Below are 25,056 nucleotides of genomic sequence, written 5' to 3'. Positions count from 1 at the left end.
AGATAATATCGGCCCATTAGAGTCTATACCGCCATATGTATATATACGTCACTATTTTAGTCTTCCTCTGCTTGGCTCTTTGCTCAAACAAGACAATTAATTATGGATCGTTTTCATAGGCAGCTAAACCAACATCACCAGCCTGTGAGAATGATGGGGGTTAGACAAAACAAAAGCAATAGCAGGCCCTTCTCTAGGATCACCCTGGCCTGGCCTTCAGCTGAGCACCCTGTTCCTTGTTCCCATGGCCCTAAATTCTTTGGGATGTGGTCGTCTTGCTGGGTCGGTAGCGCTGCTGCTTACTGCTGGAACGGTTGGCTGATATTGTGTGACACCAAACTGGAGGTAATTGCGGACCTGTCATTGTCATCATCTATTTATTGATGTTTTTTTATACACATATATATAAACATAAAATTGCATTTATATATGCAAACAATAAATATTATTAGTAGTAGTGTTTATATAATTTTTTACATTGTAATAAGGATAAATTATTGCATCTAATGACATTGCCCAAACCACCAAACAAGTACTCTGAACCAGCGTATTAAGAAGGCTTGAAAAATAAATGATAATAAAGGGCTACACCATGCACGTTTTTAAACATTCAAAAATAATTAGAAACTACTGAACATGGTCAAAGCTAATCAACACATTTTGAGTGCTCTCAGCATGCTGCCCTCCTATTGGCTCCTGGATAGACAGGCGGTTGTGCGAGAGGCAGGTATGAATATTAACCTCGTCTGAGGCAGTCACTGTTTGTTGACTGTAAATACATCTGTCGCTATTCTGTTTAACGGGCAAACAGGTTTGACCGCCCACTGTTTGCCTCTAAACAAGAATCTTCCTGAATGATTTGGAAGGTCATTAAACAACACATCTGACTGTTAGTCCAATAATACACAGGGTAAGTTCATTTTTAAAGTGCACTTATAGGAGGAAAAAATTCAAATTGATGTTATTAATGAAGCAAAGGAATAATGATAACGGAATTTTGAATTATACCCAAATAAATATTGATCGTTCAACGAGATTAGTATTAAGCTCATGAAAAGAGTCAGACATTTTTATTAGCAGTGAGTAGGAAAGTTGCTTTTCGTGATAGGATCCTTTAATTCATATTGTCAGCAGCTTTCTGTTGCTGCTTTGTTGTTTTAATGATCCAATGTGAGTGGTAAATATTTAGAACATTATTTGAATTAGTAAATGAAACCCTATGGGTTGGCTCATAAAGAGGAGTGTGAAATGCAGTTGAGTCTGTTTGTCCCGGCTCAACAGAAACTATAGTGAGTGACAAGGAGGTTCCAGTGTTGGCATCCGTCAACAAAGAGCTGTGTTGTGTTGTTTAATGATGATAATGATGATGATGTGTGTGTGTGTGTGTGTGTGTGTGTGTGTGTGTGTGTGTGTGTGTGTGTGTGTGTGTGTGTGTGTGTGTGTGTGTGTGTGTGTGTGTGTGTGTGTGTGTGTGTGTGTGTGTGTGTGTGTGTGTGTGTGTGTGCGTGTGTGTGAGTTTGTGTGTAGGTGTGATTGTGTGTGATGTCAAGGTGTGTGCATGTGTGTTCACGTACAATATTTTGTTTGTGTATCAGTGTTTGTGTGCAACCAAGTATCACGCAATTTCGTGCTCATACTCACGAAAATGTATCTATTGAATCGTGTCCCTGCGCACGATTGTCCGAACGCAATCAATGCATTTTTAATAGGAACATTTCTCCGACTTTTTCGTGCTACACAGAATGACTTTAAAATCAATTGAAATGGGAGATTTTCTTAGACTTCAGAAGGGGGGTGCACAGATAGTACAGCGCAGATATTAAACTAACCACGTCCTGACGTAATATCCACTTTTTTTATGCTACACAGAACAAAATGTAAACCAATGCATTTTGAATGGGAGTGTTTCTCCTTAATTCATCTTAATTTATTCATAATGTATCCGTAATACAAGACATTTACCTTTTGTTGCATTTTTTGTTTTGATGTTTAGAGGGTGCACTGTACTATATGTGAACCCCCCCCCCCCCCCCCCCCCCTTCTGAAGTTGAATAAAATCTTCCATTTGTTTCAATGTTGTACAGTCCAGCACGAAAATAGTCAAAGAATCTCTCCCATTCAAAATGCATGGGTTTACATTTCGTTCTATGTAGCACGAAAAGGTTGATATTTGTTGTAAGGGACGTGGTTAGTTTCATTTTTTGAGGAGGTCTGCCGCCAAAAGAGTATCCATAATACACAGAATTTACCTTTTGTTGCATTTGTTGTTTTGACGTATATATCTTTATGTACACACCCCTTCTGAATTTAAATGTATTGGTTTAAATGACGTTCTGTGCACGAAATATTCTTGAATTATACGCCCCTCTGGGGTCACACTAGCCTGGCTCCGCCCGCCTAAGTATTTCCGCTCAATTTGAATTTCCCTTCAGTACTAGGTCTGGACCTGCTGTATGTAATTTGGTTTTCTGCGCTACCACAGCGTGCGCCCAATCAGCGAACAGAGGGCGTGTCTGAGAACAATGACGAGACCCAGCTTCGAAAGTTGACTGCATACATCATCTCTGGCCTTACTATAAAATATTGATTTACAATGTGCAATTTTTCCCTGATAAATTAAATTCGACGAACAAAACCTGCAGCTGTCGTTGACGGACATTTTTGTGCAGACGCGCAAGGTGTTTGGTTTGTGTACAACCTGCGCGTGATTCCCGGCGCATGACATACGTCACAACCAAACGTTAGCGATTGGTTATGGCAGAACCAGAGTGGCACTGGGCAGATCCAATCATTTTAAACTTCAACAGACACCCGCCTTCAAGTGAGTTAACGTTTGTCAATTGATTAGGTCCAGACTCTCTGTACAAATGAAATGAAATTTAAGTGAAGTACGAGAGTCTGGTAGAACCAGGCTAGGGTCACACAGTTAAAATCCTAAATGTGAACGGATATCTGATTCAGACCAAATATCACTGGTCCTACACAAGAAAAATGCATGAATATAAGATGTATTAAAGATGAGGCAAACGTGGTGTTTCAATCTGAGATTAGTTTATTTTTTAACAAAATGTATAATATCATCACCCTTCAAAAAAAAGTAGGCCTCTCACAATTTTAGAGCCAGGTACTATGTTTTCCACTGTGAACCAGCATGGCTATTACATTGTGTTGTGTGAGACTGGATCGGATGTTACATGTACTTTCCCCAGGACATTGACACATTAAGCATTTATCCATTGTTTTGAAACATTTATTAATGCCCATATCTTGGGTGATGCACACTATAGTAATATTGCACTTGCAACTGCATAGAACTGTGTCAGTCACATTCCCAAGGTTTTTCTAATGCCTTGGGAATGATTGTGGAAAACATCCAACATGCATTTTACAAAGCACTGCTGCCTTGCGCAAGATGTCACAGACAGTGTTGTTGTTGTGTTACACTGACATATGTACTACTTAGCATCATCCACCATCGTGGTTTCAAGTTCACGTTCTGCCTCTGTCTCTGTCTGCAGATCAGCCTGGCCTTCAAGGCCGTTGAAAACTCTTTCCAACTTATTTCAAAACAATGGCGGCGCATGAGGAAAGTGTAGAAACTTGACAGAGCCATCAAAACGCTTTTATCCAAGATAGGCTGAATAACGATGTTATAATATTAACATAAATCTACACAGAGGCTTTTTCTGATGAAAAAAAAAAGAGCGAAGAGAGCAAGAGTTACACTTAGTTAATTTCTGCCCGACCAAAGCCAGACTTTAATGTATTGCACAGTGGTGGACAGTAACGAAGTACATGTAATTCGTTACTGTACTTAAGTAACATTTCCATGTATCTGTACTTTACTCAAGTACATTTATTTGGTAAGACTTTATACTTTTACTTCACTACATTTAAAGCGAAAATTATTACTTTTCACTTCTTTACATTTACAGAAACACTCGTTCCTTACTCGTTCCTTTTTTATTTTTAATAAAATACCAAAAGGTCAAAGTGTATCGCGACTATAACCAATCAGCGGCAGCGCCCAGCGCGCGATTATCTGCTGAAGTTAACAACAGAGGTGCGTTCAGAATCGCAAACATAGGCGAACGTTCGCGAACGATTTTAAACATTTTCCGTTAAACGAACATAAGCAAGCAAACGTTTACGAACATAGGCAAACTGTCTGAAGAGGTAGTTCTCCACAAACAGAGATGGATCGCGGTGCTCTCTTCGGCTACGTGACATTCGTTGCCATGGCATTAAACTAAACTTTATTGAAATCATTTACTCCTTTCCTACACAGAAAGCAATAGATAAAACGTTTCATATAGCCTATCTACACCCTTACTTCAACTGTTGTCTTTTGCATCCTAAAATGCGATTTGAACGTTATATCGCAGTAAGTGGGTACAACTTCGGTGACGTAGCCCTCTATTCTTGAATTTTCCGTACTGGTTGTCTGTAGTAGGCTTTCAACAAGGTCGACCACTTGCAAACCCTCTTCTGTAAACTCTTCCATTAACATGGAGGCTGCCGCTAATACCATGGCCTTCGTATCCATTTTTTTCGTTTACAGTTTGTTTAGAACGGTGTTCAAAAATCGTTCAAAATTAATTGTTTAATGTCAACGCGTTCGTTGCGAACGTTCGCCTATGTTCGCTGAACTTGAACGCACCTCAGGTGTCGTCCTGATTGTAGAATTGCAAAGTCACGCTGGAGCTGGAAGCACAAGGTGGTGTGGTCATTGAGAGAGATCATTAATATTATTTGTTTGTTTGATTAGGCAAATGTAAAGCATTGTTCACCTGTTCAAGTAGGGGTTTTGATGTGACAGTAAAAAAAAAAAAAAAAACTTATACTTAAGTATTTTTGAAGGCAGATACTTTTGTACTTCTACTCAAGTAAAAAAATGAGGTGAATACTTTGAATAATTTTACTTGAGTAATATTCAATGCAATGTAACTGTACTTTTACTTAAGTACACAATTGGTTTACTTCGTCCACCACTGGTATTGCAAAACACTAAATTGATTCCGTGGATGGTCTCATAAGGCTATCTGTATGTATTTCTGAGTCTTACTGCCACTTCCATGTCCTTCTTTGGTAGAGGTGTAGAGGTGAGGGTACACTATGACTTGACGTCACGCTGTCAATGCAGTTAGATTACAATCTGTGAAACACAATCTGAAACAATCAAAAAACGTTAACACTGAATGTGCAACCCATTCGATAGATTGAACGCAGCTATTTATTTGTTTCTGCAAAACAAGGATACGTCAACAACTCTGAACCAAAGATACGTTCGGTATCAACATTTCTGGGGACGTGCTTATCAGCATGGAGGGTTTTAAGCACACTTCAGCGTAAACTAGGTTCCACTAGCTAGAAAATAGACATATCCTAAGGTTCCCCAGTTAACGCAGTTTAGTTTTTATTAATACATTTATTAAGCAATCAATGTGTATTGTTTCAATTATTTTAAATACCCCACTGAGGGCACTAGATCACCAACTAAGTTCATTACTTCCTGTTGGGCTAGAGCCTCAGATTACTTTTAGTACTTTAATGCCCACACACACACAAACACACACATAGATCATTTAGGAGCATACTAGACTCTTCCGTCTAGTCACTCACTCAATAATGTGGTTGATAATTGACATGATCTTCTTTAGAAATTAAAGAAATATTAATCTGGTTCTCTATTCCTGATTCCTATGAATATGCCTCTTTCCATTATTATTGCACTCGACAACAGAAATAGTCAATACACACCGAGCATGAATAATAACCTTTCACACATGGGGGGGTCATTGGCTCGGCGGCACTCGGGGAGGCACTGTTTTTGTCTGGCGCCCCTTACTCTCTGTCTTCCCCTAGCCAGCAGACCTAGTTTACGCTAAAAACAAAACAATTTACGGCAGCTCAGTTGCTCCAGTACAAGTGAATATGGATATGAGAAATACTCCCTCAGAACACCAAAAGGGCCTCAAAAGCCAACAAGAAGCTAGAACCCTTTGCGTTGATCTCTACATATCTAGAATCATTGATAAAAAAACATATTTTTAGAGCTTTAATGGATGGGTGGTTTGCAGAAACGTACAAATAGCTTTTCATTCTGGCGACTGGGTTGAAATGTGATGCAGATGTTTGATAGTTTCAAATAGAATGACACATGCTAGATGTCGGTGTCAATCCCCGCGCTGACCCCTCAGTAGGATTGGAGCCACTATACTAGCGTGTGCAAATGAGCCGGATGTATGGTAACCTATGCTAACTGACTGTGATGTCAAAATTGACAAGTAATCGATTTAAACATTTATGTTTTAAGGGACACTGAATATAACTTAAAACCAACCTTTTCTAGGATCATCCTATTCTACCTTCCTTGCTACGGTGTACTTTTTTTTTGTTTTGTTTTTTATCATGGGAAATATTCCCATGAAAATAGTAATGTTAAGGTAACCATTGAGCATCACCCTCTCGTGTCTTTGACTGATTGACATTGATTGGCTTTTATTTTGGAGCTTGAAAATACAGTTTGACAATTTAAACTGAGCTGATGTTGGTCAGGTGGGTCTTCAGGCTTCTGGCAAGTGTCTGTGATCTGCATTGCCGACGGTGATGGATTACCAAGGCCCTTTTCCTCTTGGCTGTGGGCTCATGACCAAAGGATTCACCCTCGCTCATGATGTCCCCCAGGGACCCCTTGGTGGGTCCTTTCTGGCCGGATGCCTCGGTGAAGGAGGCGTGGTCGGATTGGACTGTGGAGAAGAAAGATCATTGTTGGCCCTATTCTCCTTGGCTGAAAGCTCTGAACCCAAGCACTATGCTGAGTTCCAGAGGCCCGTAAGTTATGACTTGAAGTCACGACTCACGACTTGGTAGCGTTCCAGGCAAGTCACGAAAACAAACCCTTCTGCGGCTCTGTGGGCTATACTACGAACCTCGGTTAGCTGGTTAGCGAGATATGTGGCGCTCAAAGCCAGGGTATGCTTTGATTTTATAGATAGAGGCCGCCATTGTTGTTTATGTGTGTGTGACGTCAAGACTGTACATCGATCTGGTATGAGTTCACGGGTAGTGAGTTACTGGTTTGACTGCCGTTTCGGGACACTTTCACGGGTAGAAGGTTGTGAATGTCAGGGTGTGTGTGTTTCCCTGGTTTTCCCTCCTGTGTTGATTACTGTTCCCTCCCCTAATGTGTCTCAGCTGTTGCTCGTTGTGTTTGTTATTTAAGCCCTCGTCTTTCCTTTGTTCCTGGTGCTGTCATTGTGGTTTATCGTGGTTTGCTGTGGTTAGTGTTGGTGGTTAGTCTTGCGTGTTCCGTGTTCCCTGTCGTCTTCCGAGTTCCCTGTAGTCTCCCGAGTTCCGAGTTGTCTCCCGAGTTCCCTGATTCCTGTGCCTTAGCCTTTAGGCTTGAATAAAGTGCCGTTTCCTGAAACCGTCTGCGTTTGGGTCCTACCTGCCTGCATGCACCCGCAGTTCATTAACAGAATGACAGCACCACTATGGGACCCAGCGGACGCTCAATTTGACCGTAAGTTGGAGGATTTAGTAGCCAAAACAAGGAAGACAATGGAGCGCTGTAGGGGTTGGGGGTGCCACCCGGTTCCTCCTGGTACTCTAGCTTCCGCATTGACTCCGGTCCCCGAGCCCTGTCCGGTTCCTCACCCCACTCCTAGCCTTCCAGAGGGGGACCGGCCTCTTCGCCTGCTTGAGGTGGTCCGCCCTCCGCTCCTGCCTGAGGGGGCCCGCCCCCTGCTCCTTCCAGAGGGGGACCGGCCTCTGCTCCTGCCGGAGGGGGTCCGCCCTCCAGACCGTCCAGGGGAGGCACGCTCCCCGCTCCTGCCTGTGGGGGCCCTCCTCCACTCCTTCCCGAGGGGGGTTCCCCTTCAAGGCCTTCCACCGGAGGGGACCCGCCCTCTGCCTGGCCTTCCACCAGAGGGGACCCGCCCTCTACCCTGTCCGCCGGAGGGGGTCCGCCCTCCAGACCGTCCAGGGGAGGCACGCTCCCCGCTCCTGCCTGTGGGGGCCCTCCTCCACTCCTTCCCGAGGGGGGTTCCCCTTCAAGGCCTTCCACCGGAGGGGACCCGCCCTCTACCTGGCCTTCCACCAGAAGGGACCCGCCTTCTGCCTGGCCTTCCACCAGAGGGGACCCGCCCTCTACCCTGTCCACCGGAGGGGACCCGCCCCCTACCTGGCCTGCCACCAGAGGGGACCCGCCCTCTGCCTGGCCCTCCTCCTGAGGGGACCCGCCCTCTGCCTGGCCCTCCTCCTGAGGGGACCCGCCCTCTGCCTGGCCCGCCTCCTGAGGGGACCCGCCCTCTACCTGGCCCGCCTCCTGAGGGGACCCGCCCTCTACCTGGCCTGCCTCCTGAGGGGACCCGCCCTCTACCTGGCCTGCCTCCTGAGGGGACCCGCCCTCTACCTGGCCTGCCTCCTGAGGGGACCCGCCCTCTACCTGGCCTGCCTCCTGAGGGACTGAGCCCTCATCGTCCTTGCCGCCGGCCTCCGGAAGGGTTCCGCCTCCACTCTGCCTCTGCTTGCCCCCCAGGCCGTCCGCCTGAGGCTCCCTGCCATGCCCTGGGGCAGTTTTCTGGCCGCCCGCTTGACGTCCCTCGGCTCTGCCCCAGTCCATTTATTTTTTTTTGATTCCCCCCTCCTGGCGCCCCTCCACCCACCCGTTTTGGGTTTGACTTTCTTTGTTTTTTTTGCTTGTCGTGGGTCGCCTGGGAGTCGACCCTTAAGGGGGGGGTACTGTCAGGGTGTGTGTGTTTCCCTGGTTTTCCCTCCTGTGTTGATTACTGTTCCCTCCCCTAATGTGTCTCAGCTGTTGCTCGTTGTGTTTGTTATTTAAGCCCTCGTCTTTCCTTTGTTCCTGGTGCTGTCATTGTGGTTTATCGTGGTTTGCTGTGGTTAGTGTTGGTGGTTAGTCTTGCGTGTTCCGTGTTCCCTGTCGTCTTCCGAGTTCCCTGTAGTCTCCCGAGTTCCGAGTTGTCTCCCGAGTTCCCTGATTCCTGTGCCTTAGCCTTTAGGCTTGAATAAAGTGCCGTTTCCTGAAACCGTCTGCGTTTGGGTCCTACCTGCCTGCATGCACCCGCAGTTCCTTAACAGTGAAAACACGAGTTCCGTGTTGCCTGGAACGCGCCACTAGTCCTTGATGATTATGTCCTCCAGGGGCCCCTTGGTGGACGGCTCCCAGCTGATTGCATGAGTGAGGCGTGGTTGTGCATAACTGCCGAACCCAAGGATCCTGGGTTGGTCTTGGGGCAGCCAGATGGGAGGAAGCGTGGAGTACCTGCAACCTGGCTGTTGTAGCTCCCATTCATGTTCATCCCCTGACCCCAGACCACATCACCTCTTTGTTTCACCACCCCCACCAGGGTTATAGACTGGGTTGAGTCCCAGAGAGCAGGGATAGGGTTAGGGCTGCCCAGGCTCCTAGCAGGCCTGGCAGGCTGGTTATCCAGCCTCGTGCTGTCCCTATTCATAAAGGCTCCCTGAGCAGGCCTTATGCAGTACTGTGATCCTTTGTCAGGGCCCTGAAGGATGGTGAAGGGGGATGGCGAAGGCTTATGCAGCCAGGTCTTTGTCCATGGACTGGCAATGGGTGGTAGCAGAAGCTGCGCTCTTGGTGTCTCTTGGAGCTATCTAGATGATGGTGCCCTGAACTGACAGCCTGGGCTGCAAGGAGAACACACAACACAATAGGGTATGATGTCTGCTACTCAAGTCAAGTAAAGCATAATCACCATAGTCAGAGTAATATCTCTTTGGTACAACCCTTTACCCTGTATCTGAGGCCTCGGATGTCTGGGATGGGATATAAAATGGAAAATTTATAAATATGCAAAGGTCTCAACAACACCTACGTGTATAGATTCAAGGATATACATGCCAGTGTCATCCAGTGAATGAGTACCTATATCAACATCCATGTAAGTTGGGAGACAGCTGTTATTCAGAGAGGTTCCCTGAGCTGACTTATACATGATTTTGATCTGCACTCCAAGTGCCGGCTGGTGGCTGAGGTTGCTCATCAAGGCTCATTGTAGCCAGGTTCAAGGGCATGAAAATCCCTGATCTATCTAGGAAAAGGCTAAGTATCCTAGATGTTTTGCTGGTGCCACTGGCCACTTTGCTGTTGCTGGTGTCCAAAGACAAGCCATTGGAGGTGGAAACCGTTGAAGAATGAACATTGTTTCAGACAAGCATTCCCTGCTTCGAACCAGGAATAATGTATGTATACATTATTCCTGGTTCGAAGCAGGGAATGCTTGTGAATGCTTAAATGCTTAAATTCATAAATTCATTTAAATCATCTTATATTAACACTCTGCTATCTATTTCCCAAGCAATGTGTTCTAGTGTCCTACTGTGAGTCCGACTATACCATGAGACAGCTGAGGTCACTGAGGTGTGTGTGTGTGTGTGTGTGTGTGTGTGTGGGGGTGTGTGTGTGTGTGTGTGTGTGTGTGTGTGTGTGTGTGTGTGTGTGTGTGTGTGTGTGTGTGTGTGTGTGTGTGTGTGTGTGTGTGTGTGTGTGTGTGTGTGTGTGTGTGTGTGTGTGTGTGTGTGTGTGTGTGTGTGTGTGTATGTCAGGGTTAGGGTTAGTATACTTTTTTTCACAACAAATCACAACTAATTATAAGGGGTTGTTTAAGTGTGTGTGTGTGTGTGTGTGTGTGTGTGTGTGTGTGTGTGTGTGTGTGTGTGTGTGTGTGTGTGTGTGTGTGTGTGTGTGTGTGTGTGTGTGTGTGTGTGTGTGTTAGGGTTACTATACTTTTTTTAATTAAAAATAAGTATTAAAAAATCTACCCAATCAAATAAAATGTATTTTTATCAATGATAACAAAAGGAATTTTGAAAAAAATATCTAGTTTATTGAACAAAGTAAGTATTACGAGCAATCTAGAAATTGTAATGTCTCCACTTTTCCACCTTGCGGCTTGAGATGTTCTGATCAACAGTTTTTATCTCAGGTTGTAAACCATGGCAACTTTATGAAATGTACACACAGATCACAGAAACACACACTCACACACATAAAAGCCCACAAACATACCTACACACACTCAACCCCACACCTACAACCACACACAGACACACACACCACACAAACAGCGACACACACTGAGTTTTTGAACTTCAGCTTTGTAAAGGATTGTTCTGCTCAGCACCTTCACGTCTGATTAATTGACTTGTCAGCACAGTATTTTTATCCTGTTCCCCTGAGTGTGCCAGTATGCGCAAGTGCACGTGCCTGTATGTATGGGTGTGCATGTGCGTGTGTGTGTATGTGTGTGTGTTTCTGTGTGCATGTGTGTGTCCACAGTCCTTTCCTGTGTCCTCTCTGTACTGGTTTCATTCCTTGGACAGCCTAGCAATCCAATGTACAGCAGGGAAATGTTATGTGTGTGTGCATGTGTGTGTGTGTGTGTGTGTGTGTGTGTGTGTGTGTGTGTGTGTGTGTGTGTGTGTGTGTGTGTGTGTGTGTGTGAAAGAGAGAGAGAGAGAGACAGTAAGTGTCCTCCAGTAGTGTCCCCTGATTCTGTGTGGCTGTATCTGTGTCTGTGTATGTGTTTGTCTTTGTGAGTGTGTGTGTCAGTGTGTGTGTGACATTGATTGGCCAACGCCTGCAGACAGTTCCTGCGCCCTTCATGTCCTAAAGGTGCCAATGTGTTTCTGGGTACAGTAAAGAAAGTACAGCAACAGTCAAAACATCAGAAATGATTATGGAAAGAAAAGGACAATATGATGCAACAATTCCTCCACCGGTGTATTTTGTCAATGGGGACACATGGAGGAAAACAAACCATACTTGAACTAGATCATAGTTTATTGCAGCCTCACTTTGATTGAGTGGTTGTGAGGATAATATGTTTGTGGCTTCAATTATATCCTCATTGTTACAGTCCAGAATGGACACAAATCTGAAATATCACACTCACAGGTTAAATTGGGTTTCAAAGGGCATCAGCTTCAGGGGATTCAACTGTGAAAAAAGAGAAGGGATACGGACATGATGATATCTGAAAAAGAGAAGGTGAAATGTACCAGAACCAATGTTAAACACTGATACAAGCTAATGGGAGAAGGGCCTTGGTCCCTCACCCATGCCTACAGACTACCTGTGGGCCTCCCAGAGTAAGACACCAAACCTGCTGATAGATCGCTGATAGTCACTTTTTAATGAAGCATTCTGAAATCACAACACACAGACAAAGAAAACAAAAAGGACAAAAAGAGAAATGACGAAGATCAACGGAAAATAGATATCAACAACATGTACCCCACCTTCAAACCCATGCTGCTCAACTAACCAGAGCTAATATAAAACAAACCAAAGATTAAATTCATTATATCCAGCATATTTTTCAAAAATGTGTTTCAAAGAAATCCTCAAACGGCTCTTTGAATGAAATCTATTTAGTGGGAATTACAGTCAACTCCCAAATCGGGCACTCTTCTCTCTGTTTTATTTCATTTGAGTCTTAAAAATACTCTCTTAGCTAATTAAACATTCTCTCTCCACACATATATACTAACTAACTGACTAATACATTTTTATGTTTTTTATAGGCATAACCCATCACACTCTCGTTGGCTTTCAATGTTACGCACACATGGAATAATTGTACACTGAGAGCATCCACTTGGGTCCTGCAGATATTCACAAAAATATATAAAATACTTAAAAACTCAATTTCCCAGTGTCCCCAGGGGGCTATCCCAGCTCTTTCTCTGCCTTCAGAACCAATTGGAATAAAGCTAAATGAGCCTCTGTCAGCAGACCTACGTCTGATTGGGTTGGGCCTTTGAGGTTGGAGATACACAGGAACAAACTATTTTCATGAAGCGAAAGCTAGAATTGCAGACTGGCGCTTTACAGACAATTTTAGAAGTAATAAGCAATGTAAATATACTGACATGAATAGTTCATCCACCACCCAAATGTTAGTTTTGATAAATCATCAAGACTATCATGATTTTATCACGTTTATTTAGCTGACACTTTGTGTGTACAATGAAGATGCAACCCAAACAGTTCAAGAATCAGTGAGGACTTGACATTCATTGAATAAGAAAACAGCTTGAAGTGATACATTATGGGAACAAAACGATTTTCATAATTAGTTGTATCATCTATTAGTTTCATAATGGCCAAAAGGCAGTCTAAACAGATGATTTTCCGTCTGCTGTGGAGGATGTGTCAGGCCTCATCTGACCTGGTGTCAGTGGACAGCTCCTTCCTTTATTCTGGAGCCAGGACTAGTAGGGCTTCAGCTGACCTGGTGTCAGTGGAGAGCTCCTTCCTTTATTGTGGAGCCAGGACTAGAGGGGCTTCAGCTGACCTTGTAACGGGGGGGTTAGGCAGAACCCAAGTGCACAGACAGACGACAGTTGACAGTTTCAAGGATTTAATTCGGTACAGGATCGGGCAGGCAGAGAGCAAACAGTAAAGTCACCGACAGGTGGGCAGGGATTCGTCGGTGGGTCAGCAGTCGAGGGGTCGGCAACGGGAGGGCAGACAGGCAGGCGAGGGGCAGGAAACAGGGAAGCAGACAGACAGGCCGGCAGGGACTCGACAACAGGCGGGTGGTCAGACAGGCGAGGGGTCGGAAACAGGCAAGATCAGCGTTGTAGAAACAGTTCAGGAGTTGCGGGAAAGCTTTGTGAGACAATCTGGCAGAGACTGTATTGAGAGAGAGGATTTATATAGAGGGATCACAGGTGAAGGTGGTTGGGTTATTTAGGGGAGATCAGGGTGGCAGGCAGGTGAATGGGAATCCAGGGGCGGACCATGACAATAACCCCCCCCCCCCCCCCCCCCCCCCCGGCAAGGGACGGCTCCAGACGTCCTAGATCGAACAGGGAGGGTGGATGGGGCCCGGAGGAGGGTTAGAATTCCTCCGAGGCAGGAGGTTGCCTCCTCCGAAGACGAGGTGGACGCGACATCCGAGTGCCTTCTCCTCAGGAGGTCAGATGAACCACCCGCAGATGGAACCATAGGGGGCGGACGAGAGGACGGGGCAGGTGGGTCAGGATGGGACCGGTGGAAGTCAGAGATGAGACGGGCGTCCACGATGAAGCGAGCCGGGATCCAGGAGCACCCCAAATCCTCATGGAACGAGGAAGCTGAAGGCATACCGCCTCTGGGTTTATGATGTGGGTTATTGGAAATGTTCCTATGAACTTGGGGGCCAGCTTGCGACCCTCCACTTTAAGGGGCAGGTCACGGGTGGAGAGCCAGACCTTCTGGCCAAGTTGATAGGCTTGGGTCGGCGTGCAGTGTTTGTTTGCAGCAGCAGTGTGGTGATCTGCAGACTTGGAGAGAGCGGTGCGCACCAGGATCCAGGTGCGTCGACAACGATGGATCAGGGCTTGAGCCGAGGGGCAGGAGGACTCCTTCTCCAGGTCGGAGAATAGGGATGGCAGATACCCGTAGGCGCACTGAAAGGGAGAGAGGCCGGTGGATGAGCAGGTAAGGGTGTTATGCGCATACTCTACCCATACCAGTTGGTCGGACCAGGAAGCCGGATTGTGGTTCACCAGGCATCGGAGGCTGGTCTCTAGATCTTGATTGACCCTCTCGGTCTGTCCATTGGACTGCGGGGGAAAACCGGAAGATAGGCGGTAGCCCCGACTAGGCTGCAGAATTCCCTCCAGAAGACCGAGGTGAATTGGGGCCCCCGGTCAGAGACGACATCCGTAGCTAACCCATGGAGGCGGAAGACCTGGTGGAGGAGCAGTTCCGCAGTCTCCCTGGCAGAGGGGAGTTTAGTAAGGGGGATGAAATGGGCCAACTTACTAAATCGAGCTACGAGGGTAAGGACGACAGTGTGGCCCATGGATGCAGGCAAACCAGTCACAAAGTCCAGAGAGATATGGGACCAGGGACGATGGGGAATGGGCAAGGGGTGCAGGAAGCTGGCAGGTGGGCGGCGAGAGGTCTTATTCTGGTTACCAACAGGACAGGCGTTGACGATGCCCCGGACATCCTCTTCCAGTGACGGCCACCAGAAGTGCCGTCGCAGGAAGTCCCGGGTCCGCTGGATGCCGGGATCGCAGCTGAGACGGGAAGCATGGCCCCACTGGGGCACGTCGGAACGGAGGTGCGACGGTACAAACAGGCGGGGGGACAGGAACTCGGAGCTGGCTGGTCCACAGTGGCGGTTCGTACTCTCTCCTCTATCTCCCAGGTGACAGAAGTGACGAGACAGGAAGCTGGGACGATGGTGGAAGGCTTGACCGTCTCATCGGGACACTCTGGGAACAGTCGGGAGAGAGCATCAGGTTTTAGGTTACGAGAACCGGGTCGATAGGACAAGGTGAAGTTCAACCGGTCGAGGAACAGTGACCAGCGGGCCTGTCCGGAGTTCAACCTCTTGGCGGACCGGATATACTCTAGGTTCCGGCGATCGGTCCAGATCAAAAACTGAACCTTGGTTCCTTCTAGCCAGTGCCTCCACTCCTTCAAGGCCAGCTTCACCGCCAGAAGCTCTCTGTTGCCGATATCATAGTTTCTCTCCGAAGGGTTAGACCGCGAGAGAAAAAGGCGCAGGGTTGGATTTTCTGGTCAGTGGAAGAACGCTGGGAGAGGATCGCCCCTACTCCCACACCGGATGCGTCCACCTCCACAATGAACTGCCGGTCGGGCTCGGGGATCTGAAGGATGGGGCCGGTGGTGATGCGGGTCTTGAGGGTCTCGAAGGAGTTTTGTGCCTCGTTGGACCAATGGAAGTGGACCTTGGGCGAGGTGAGGGCCGAGAGGGGGGACGCGATGGAGCTGAAGCCCCTGATGAAGCGCCGGTAGATGTTGCCGAACCCCAAGAAATGCTGCAGCTGCTTGCGTGTTTCCGGGGGGGCCCAGGAGGTGACAGCAGAGACCTTGGCAGGATCAATCCGCAGGTTGTCCCTTGCTATAATGTATCCCAGGAAGGAGACAGAGGGTGCACTCGCACTTCTCCGCCTTGATGTACAGGGAGTTGTCTAGGAGGCGGCGGAGAACCGACCGGACGTGGGTGGCGTGTTCCTCTAGGTTGCGGGAAAGATCAGGATGTCATCCAGATAGACGAAAACAAACTTATTTAACATGTCCCGCAGAAGGTCGGGCGCTTGGAAGACTGCGGGGTGTTGGTCAAACCGAAGGGCATCACCAGGTACTCGTAATGACCTGTAGGGGTGTTGAAGGCCGTCTTCCACTCGTCTGCGTCTCGGATGCGAACCAGATGGTAAGCATTCCTAAGGTCGAGCTTGGGGAACCCCGTTGCCCCCTGGAGCATCTCGAAGTCAGAGGAGAGTAGTGGAAGGGGGCAACGGTTCTTTACTGTGATGTCGTTCAGACCTCGGTAATCGATGCAGGAGCATAGGGATTTGTCCTTCTTGCCCACAAAGAAGAAACCTGCCCCAGCGGTTGACGAAGAGGGTCGGATTATTCCCGCTGCTAAGGAGGACCGGATGTACTCTTCCATGGCTTGTCGCTCGGGGGCGGAGAGGGAGTACAAATGTCTCTTGGGGGGTGAAGTGCCCGGAAGGAGATCAATGGCGCAATCATAGGGACGGTGAGGAGGCAGGGAGGTGGCCTTAGCCTTATTGAAGACGTCCCTCAGGTCGTGGTAGACTGCAGGGACCCCGGAGATGTCTGAGGCTGGATCAGGAGCAAGGGGGGAAGGCGACGTGATTGCATCTTAAGGCAGGAATGCAGACTCCCCACTCTCCACTCCTGGATGGAACAGGTAGACCAGTCAATATTGGGGTTGTGCCTACGAAGCCAGGAGTGACCCAGGATGACAGGATGCCTAGGCCGGCAGGGACTCGACAACAGGCAGGTGGTCAGGTGGTTGTAGAAACAGTTCAGGAGTTGCGGGAAAGCTCTGTGAGTACGAGAGACGATCTGGCAGAGACAGAGTGGAGAGAAGATTTATATAGAGGGATCACGGGTGATCCCCTGGGAAACGAATAAACCATTATATGTAACGAATTAACTTAATAAGTGATCGAAATACTTTCATCAACCACCCCCCCCCTCCCCCCCGCCGCCGTCGCCCCCCCCCCCCCCCCCCCCCGCCGCCAGCTCCCCCGGAGACCATGGTATAATTCGCACACTGCGTGCGTGTGTGTGTGTGTGTGTGTGTGTGTGTGAGAATGTGTACGGGTGTGTGAGTGTGTACGTGTGAGTGTGTACGTGTGTGTGTGTGTGTGTGTGTATGTGTGCATATTTGTGATAGAGAGACAGCATGTGTAAGAGAAGAACAGTCATGTACTAATGCAATCCATTACTAGAAATGCAAATGTAAGGCATTGTGCATGAACACACACACACACACACACACGCGCACACACACACACACACACACACACACACACACACACACACACACACACACACACACACACACACACACACACACACACACACACACACACACACACACACACACACACACACACACACACACAAACACAAAAAAACACACATTGAACTATTTATAATCAGGTTACATTTCCTGTCAGCATCCAATCAAACAGCATGACTATATAAAGCCTGTATGGGAGACAGAGTGAGATCACAGGGTTTTCATTCCAAGGGTTCTGCAGGACACACATCATGGGCATTATTCATCAAACATTCATCCTGAACATGGTCCTACGCCATAACAGTAATCCTTGCCTAGAAAAACTTCCCACTGACACTAGTCCATACACAACATACTTTTATTTGGTGGATATAGCCTTTACTACATACTATAGTCAGCATTACAATATTTGACATGAACAACATGAACATTTGGTTGAACCGATTGCAATCCAATAATTACAATGCAGTTACACCATTACCCAGAAACACCGAGATATGTCAACTTGGCAAAGGCTTTGTCAGGAATGCTGCGATTGTAGTCTGTTTCACAACTCAACATTTGTTCTGTTTACAGTTTTTCTCGATTGAAAACACACAAAAATTGGAACTATGCACACAATTCTGAAAACTTGACGCTCACGTATCAACTAAACTCTTAGCACAATCCCACTGTTTTCACATTTTTGCTAAACTCTAAGCACAAATCTCATCATTTAGCACACTTGGTTCACCTGGATCACACTGGCCTTCAAAACAAATGTTTTTCATTTTACTTATCAGTGCAATTACTGTGCTGTAATTTATCAAAATAGGTAACATTGGTGTATTGACAGAGCAATGTTCCAGCATCAACTATAGGTGTACAGTATGATTCTGGGAAGCTGGGATTGTGAGTTCAGCCCGTTGGAGCTCATTGGATAGACAAATATGCATATCCTATTGTGATACGATTGTGACAATGCATTATTTATATGATATATTCACAGTATTCTATTACAATATGGTAACAGTCTTTATACTATATGTACCACCTAATTGCAACTTTAGAAAAGAAAGCTATTTCTAAACAATGTTATACATTGGAATATGTGACATGGCCTCATAAAGCCAAAACATATGTAAATAGCATTTTGATGGAAGTGTTTTGAATTGATCACACCAGTGTTTAATTGATGCTCTCTAAGAGACAATCATTTGATATCTTTGTTTACAGTACAGTTGTGTATTTTTGGTGAATTTCTTTTATATTTTTGCTTCAACTGATTTTAATGAACTGTAAAGCACTGTACTGCAACGTACAGCATTGAGTATTAGATTTTTTGGTTGTTGTGAAAACGTGCCTTTTTGGAACTGAATAAAAACAGTGAATATGGAAGACTGTGTGTATCATTTTTTCATCAGAGTGACATTTTGGCAAAGGATTGTTAGGTTTCGATAGAAGGGCTTCAATTTGACAGTTTCTGAAAACGTGTTTAAACGATTGAGAAAAACTTTAATCTGCTCCCATTAGAAATTGGAGGGATTTTAGGCACTCTAGTCAGGAAGACACTTTGCTAAATGACGGCCAGACAGTCCTGACTGGTCTCTGCGTAGCTGCAGTTTATTGAGGCCTGGGTTGGTTTGCGGCATGAGCTAGAAGAGGCCTGTGCGCGGCGCGGCTGTCATAATCATGCAGCCGAGGCGTTATCGAGCGAAGTTGGAATGCATGTTTTCTCTCCCCAGGAGATCCTGGGAGGATAAACAGTCTATCCATAATTAAGAGCCACTTCGTCAGTATTCTGAACCACTCGGCCTAAAAGAGAACAACCGCCACCACAAGAGGAAGAGTGGGATAGAGAGAGAGAGAGAGAGAGAGAGAGAGAGAGAGAGAGAGAGAGAGAGAGAGAGAGAGAGAGAGAGAGAGAGAGAGAGAGAAAGAGAGAGAGAGAGAGAGAGAGAGAGAGAGAGAGAGAGAGAGAGAGAGAGAGAGAGAGAGAGAGAGGGGAGAGTACTGAAGCGCCATAAAGTAACAACACACCACCACTTAACCACGATAAAAAACATACACACACAGCACACATGTATGTCTGCACTCAGAGGAGGGGGCAGAGGAGGACCTCTGCCCTGAGACCATGGAGGTATGGAGGAGCAGATTAGTGGGACATTATAGTCTCTCTCGCTCCCTCTCCCTCTTTCTCTCACTCTCTCTCTCCCCGCCTCCTCTCTCTCCCCGCCTCCTCTCTCTCTCTCTCTCTCTCTCTCTCTCTCTCTCTCTCTCTCTCTCTCTCTCTCTCTCTCTCTCTCTCTCTCTCTCTCTCATTCTGTCCTTCTCCCTCTCTCTCTAGAACTTCGTGGAAGCTTCCTTCATGAAAGAATTTCAAATCTGCACAAGCAAACTCTCATGACCACCATTAAGTCTGCAAACGTAGAGAAGAACAGAATCCTATTATTAGAGGCTCTGGAGTAAACAATGAACAGCTTTATAATGTGCCTTTCTCCATTTATTCTGCACTAATGAGACCTCAACGAACAAAGCTTCAGCTCCAGGTTCTCCTCATTGATCAGACCCCCTCTGTGTTACAAAGGGATGGTGAGGACATAGTCCACGAGCCACAATATGTAACGACTAGACCACTTACTCTCGATGCATTATTATGGCAAGATCTCCCTCACCTTAATGCCTGAACAAATGCCACATAAACACAAGCTTGAGACTTTTACATCGTCATAATTGTCGCTTTGCTGTGGCTGCTGTTGGGAGATGGTGTGATCATGTTTACTTCTCTGCCTCTTATTGTCTTTTATGCTTTTTATTATTTCAAAAAGGTCGGCCTGTTGTAATCTCAAGCAATACGTTTGAAAGAATTTCAAAATTGTCTGCATCAGACACATGTGACAGCACAAGTGTCCATTGCTGAGCAGGGCACGGTAAAAGAGCGTGTAGAATGCATCGTCAGCCAACTGGATGGCACATTGGGCCTTTATTTACCTTGATAACCAATTATCTTAACTACTCAACGAAATAACAAAATATCGGGAGTGGTTTCTAATCTTTTATATATGACAACAAATAAACAAACAGGAAATGTAAAAGTTTTAAATGGAGCACCGTCTTAGTACATTCTCAAAGTTTGAGTCTGCTTCAACGTACTACTTTTGATTTTCAGCCTATTTATAATTAATGTGTGTTGTTGTTTGAGATGCAGATATCGGAATCCAGGCCAGTTGTCATGGGGACCAGACTGACGGTGAAACAACAGTTGGTTTGACTGAGTGTCTTTGGCCGCAGAAGTAGTGCTGTTCCTTTGTGTCTTCGTTCATTTCCCCTTTTTTTGTCTTGCTCCCGTTCACTAATTTCCTTTCTTCCTCTTCTCTCCTCCTCACCTCTCGACTCCCTCCTCATCATCATCCCTCCTTCCCCTTCATCCATCTCACAGATTTTCTCGATATACCTTTTTTCCTTTGCCAAATCCTAATGTGCCCCTTTGTTTGAATTGTGTTATTTTCTTTATCGTCTACCGGTCCTGCGTCTTCTCCAATTGGTCTATTTCTATCCTCTTGTCTCTTTATATCCTTTCTGATCATCTCCCCTCTTCTCCTCTCCTCGACTACTCTCTTGTTCTTGTCTCTCCACCTTCTTGTCTCTCCTCCTGTCATCTCAACCACACTTCTGCACTCTTTTACTATCTTCTTTTCATCTCTCTTCTCCCACCATCTCAACTGGTGTTCTCTGTGATCTCTCGCATCATCCATTTTCTGAGCCTTCTTCTTTTCCTCCTCTCTTTCCCCCATTCTCTGACCTGCAAATCGAACATACAATCCGCACAGTGAGGGGTCTCAACTCCACGATGGAACAGATCTGGCAAAAAAGTAATTTGGAGAACTCATCCACGGACTGAGGGACTGAAGAGCAAGCAACGGAAGGAGCAAGGCATTAAGAGGTAGGAAGAACAAGGAAAGATAATCCTGTCCTAATGAAAGCCAACCTGCTCTTCTGTCTGTCAAGTAGTGGCCATTTATTTAACCATGTAGAAAGATCTGTCTGGAAGGGTAAGAATAAGGCCCCGTCCACACGGAGCCGAAAGGGGCGAAAACTATCCGGTTTCGTTTTATGCCGTCCAGGAATATCTCCGTAAAGACGGAGTCATTGCGAAACCGCATCGAGCTGAAGAAACGCTGTAGTAAATATTCAAGGCGCTGGTTCTCCACAGAAAAAAGTGGAGCACATCAAGCCTGCGCGCATACAGCCTGCGCGCTGTATACAAACATTCAGTCACGAGGAGATTCAACCTTTTAAATTGAGCAGGAATACTTTTTGACAGTACAGTTAGTAATTAAATTTATCAAGGGGCTTTATTTAAAGCTACAAAAAAGAATACAAATAAAATAATAAATAAAAAATTCAACGCAACTCTGACGTCCCCCAGCTGTTTTGGGGCTAATGACGTTATAGTTTGCGTTTCAGGCGTCCACACGAATCCCACCATATGTCCGGATAGATTTCTGGACGGTCGGCCGAAACGCACATGACTTAGGCCCCGTTTACACGAAGGGAAAACGCAGATATTTCCACGCGGTATGGCCTCTCATTTACACGAAAACGCAGTTTTTGTCACAGAAAACGATCAATTCTCAAAACTCCGGCCAAAGTGGAGATTTCTGAAAACACCGGTTATGTGTTGTCGTGTCAACGGGGGGAAACGGGGTTTTAGGTTCTGAAGCGTCACATTATGCGCCAGGAAATGCTTAACGTCATATGAGTTTGATTGTTAACCCCATATTTACAGTTTGTTTGTTACAGGAAGACGCTCGTGTTATTCGTTGTTGTTGATTATGCGGATTCAGATTGGCTTGCATGGCTTTAATTGCGCTCAACGGCGTATTTATGCGTTTTGATGTAAACGACAACTTTTTGGAAAACGATGTTGTGTGCACAATGTTATTTTTGAAAACGGAGGGGGGGAAATATTTGTTTCTATAAATACCCTGCTACGTATAAACGTGGCCTTACTGTGCGTTCACACCAAACGCGACGGGGCGACAGGATCCCATACAAAGTGAACGTATTCGTTTGGTTCACGTGACGTCACTGTAGCTTTGCGCCGCCATCTTGACGACCGATCCCACCCACTGACCCACTGATTTCAGTGGTGACTCGGCACCAACAACAACGCCTACGACCACAATCAAACAATGAGGATGCGCTCTTTTATTCTCTTTCGTGCAGGTAATGAAAGGTTCTGAAAGATGGCAAATCAATGTAGCTTACTAATGAATCAAATGCATACAAAAAACGTTGACATATGACACACTATGTTCTCCTCCATATACCCAATGTTGACATCGTCCCAGCCAAAGAGTATTGGTAATAATGCGTCATTCATTGTCCAAAATAATCCATAATAACTCAAATCGGGCACAAAATGAATCTTGAAGAAAACTCGTCCTAAGCGTCCCCGGCGAAATTATCGTCTATGATTTGATGACTGATTTCAACGATCAATGATAGTAACTCACCACAAACTGTTCACAAGAATTCACAATATATACTACATAACTTTGCCATTATCAGATAAAGATTATTGGTGGCCAAGTGCCTCACTTTAGCGTCCTCACCCATTCAGCCACAGCATATTGGTAGGCATCAGTGCTCTTGAACGCTTTCAAGATATCTCCACTGTATTGGGAGGGGTTGTGGACTAAATAAATATATATGTCATGAAGATTGATTTGAGGCAAGCGTGAGGCCGATACTAATGGACTAAAAGAAGCTAGGCGTAACAAATAAGGATCGGAGCCAGATATCTCTGTCTCTCTCTAACATTCAGATGAGCAGTGTGGGCGGCCATACTTGGCGAGATTGGTCGTGCAAATGGCGGCGTTCCAGAGAACGTGACGTAGATGAACCTTACTGTGTGTTCACACCAAACGCGACGGGGCGACAGGATCCCATACAAAGTGAACGTATAGACGCGTATCGGGCAAATTTTTCGCGAGAGGAAACCGGCGACAAGTTTTGATTTGTCGCGCCACACTTTCGCCGTGCACAGGCGAGCGCGTTCACGAGGACTTGTGGCGCGACAAATTCGCTCGAGTTGAAATATTTGAACTTTGACACGAATTTCGCGTGCTGACAGCCAATCAGCGTTCAACAGCGTGGCCACTGAGACACATGTGTAACGTAACAGCCAATCAGCGTTCAACCGTCAAACTCAGTGCAGTGCAGTCCGGGGTCAACTGCAGCATGGAGGAGAAAGTGAATGTTGCCGCTTGCGACTCCCGGAGCTCTATATATAATATAATAGTAGATAATATAATATTTGTATATATAATATCACGGCCAACAGCTCTGTGCGCCTCCGGATGGCCGTAGCTCGGGGAGCTCTCATAGGGATTGGGCTACTCGGGGTTTGTTTACCGGCGTTGCTATGGTTTCCGGTCTTGGTTTATTACGGTTTATTAGGTAGGCCTATCTAATAAATCTCTGTCTATTCAATACTTCATTCACTGCCTCTTCCGTGGTCATTACAATATTATGAATATACTGCGTCGGGTCCTCCGACGTCTCTCCCTCTTCCACAAAAGGTAAAGACATGCAATGGTGGTTGTGGCGCGTCTTGTTGTGGCGCGACAAATTCGACAAAACTTGCCCAGCGACAGATTGTGATTTGTGGCGCGACAAACTTCGGCGACAACGCGAACGGGCGACAAATTTCGCGTTTGGTGTGAACGCACAGTTATGCGGTTTCTCCAAAAAATCGGCTCCTTTTGGACGGGGCCTAACTCACTCTTTAGTATCACAAGTATAATGGTATATATAGGTTGATATAGGTTGTTGAGGTTCTCTTTGAATAAGCATGTAGAATAGACATATCAGTTCCAACAAAGTGCCATGCTGAAGCTTGCTGCGATGCTGCATTGTAGTCATTATAATGGAGTTAGTGTTACTTGCTACTTCTCCCAGGCTACACATTTATATTTTTGTATATTGGGATGTTCAGCCTTGAAAAGTCAGATTGCTCCTGTTACAATAATAACACATCAATGTTTAATAGCCTGCATTGCAGAGATAGCACATAACGATGACTAGATAACACTAATTTGACTTCTATGTGTGAGTGTGTGTGTGTGTGTGTGTGTGTGTGTGTGTGTGTGTGTGTGTGTGTGTGTGTGTGTGTGTGTGTGTGTGTGTGTGTGTGTGTGTGTGTGTGTGTGCGTGCATGCATGCATGCATGCCTGTGTGTGTGTGTGTGTGTGTGTGTTTATGTGAGAGAGTCGAAGCAAGCGATAAAGGCAGAGCTTTGGGGAACTGTTGTAATGATTTTAAGTCTATTACATTTCTATAAATATACTTAAATTCCAAGCAAATCGCAGACTGTGATAAAAGTCACGTTTTCCTTCTACCTCAGATCCACTTCAAATAATATAAAAAACAAAGAAACCACATTTTCAATCTTCAAATCCTTCCGCCTCATCTTTTTTTTTATGAACTTCTTTCTGACCAGGCTCCGTGGCGTAAGGTGACACCCAGAACGGGGCCCAAATCAAGTAGAAGACCACAAACTTCAGCATGTAGGGGTATTGCAGCGGAAACCCATGTAAACATGAGCTGACCATGTGAACCCTGAGCAGGCAGCACCTGAGGAAATAACCCATGGCACCATTATGCCCTTGCCTCCATTTGACCAGACATCAGACCGCAGAGGAAACAAGAAAATTACAAGTTT

The 25,056-nt window shown here is 45.9% G+C and overlaps 1 long non-coding RNA gene across 1 annotated transcript in view; it reads right to left on the bottom strand.

Moving 5' to 3' along the window:
- LOC132468344 (uncharacterized) overlaps positions 1 to 23,762 on the bottom strand; it is a 28,766-nt gene extending 5,004 nt beyond the window's left edge. The window contains exon 1 of the long non-coding RNA XR_009528213.1: positions 23,237 to 23,762. This is a non-coding gene — a long non-coding RNA (uncharacterized LOC132468344). The remainder of the gene's footprint in view (positions 1 to 23,236) is intronic.
- Positions 23,763 to 25,056: the final 1,294 nt, after the last annotated feature.

The sequence above is a fragment of the Gadus macrocephalus genome, chromosome 11 (genome assembly GCF_031168955.1).
Source record: "Gadus macrocephalus chromosome 11, ASM3116895v1".
Classification (NCBI taxonomy): Eukaryota; Metazoa; Chordata; class Actinopteri; order Gadiformes; family Gadidae; genus Gadus; species Gadus macrocephalus.
The sequence above is the reverse complement of the archived record's forward strand: the minus strand, read 5'-3'. Positions and strand labels throughout refer to the sequence as shown.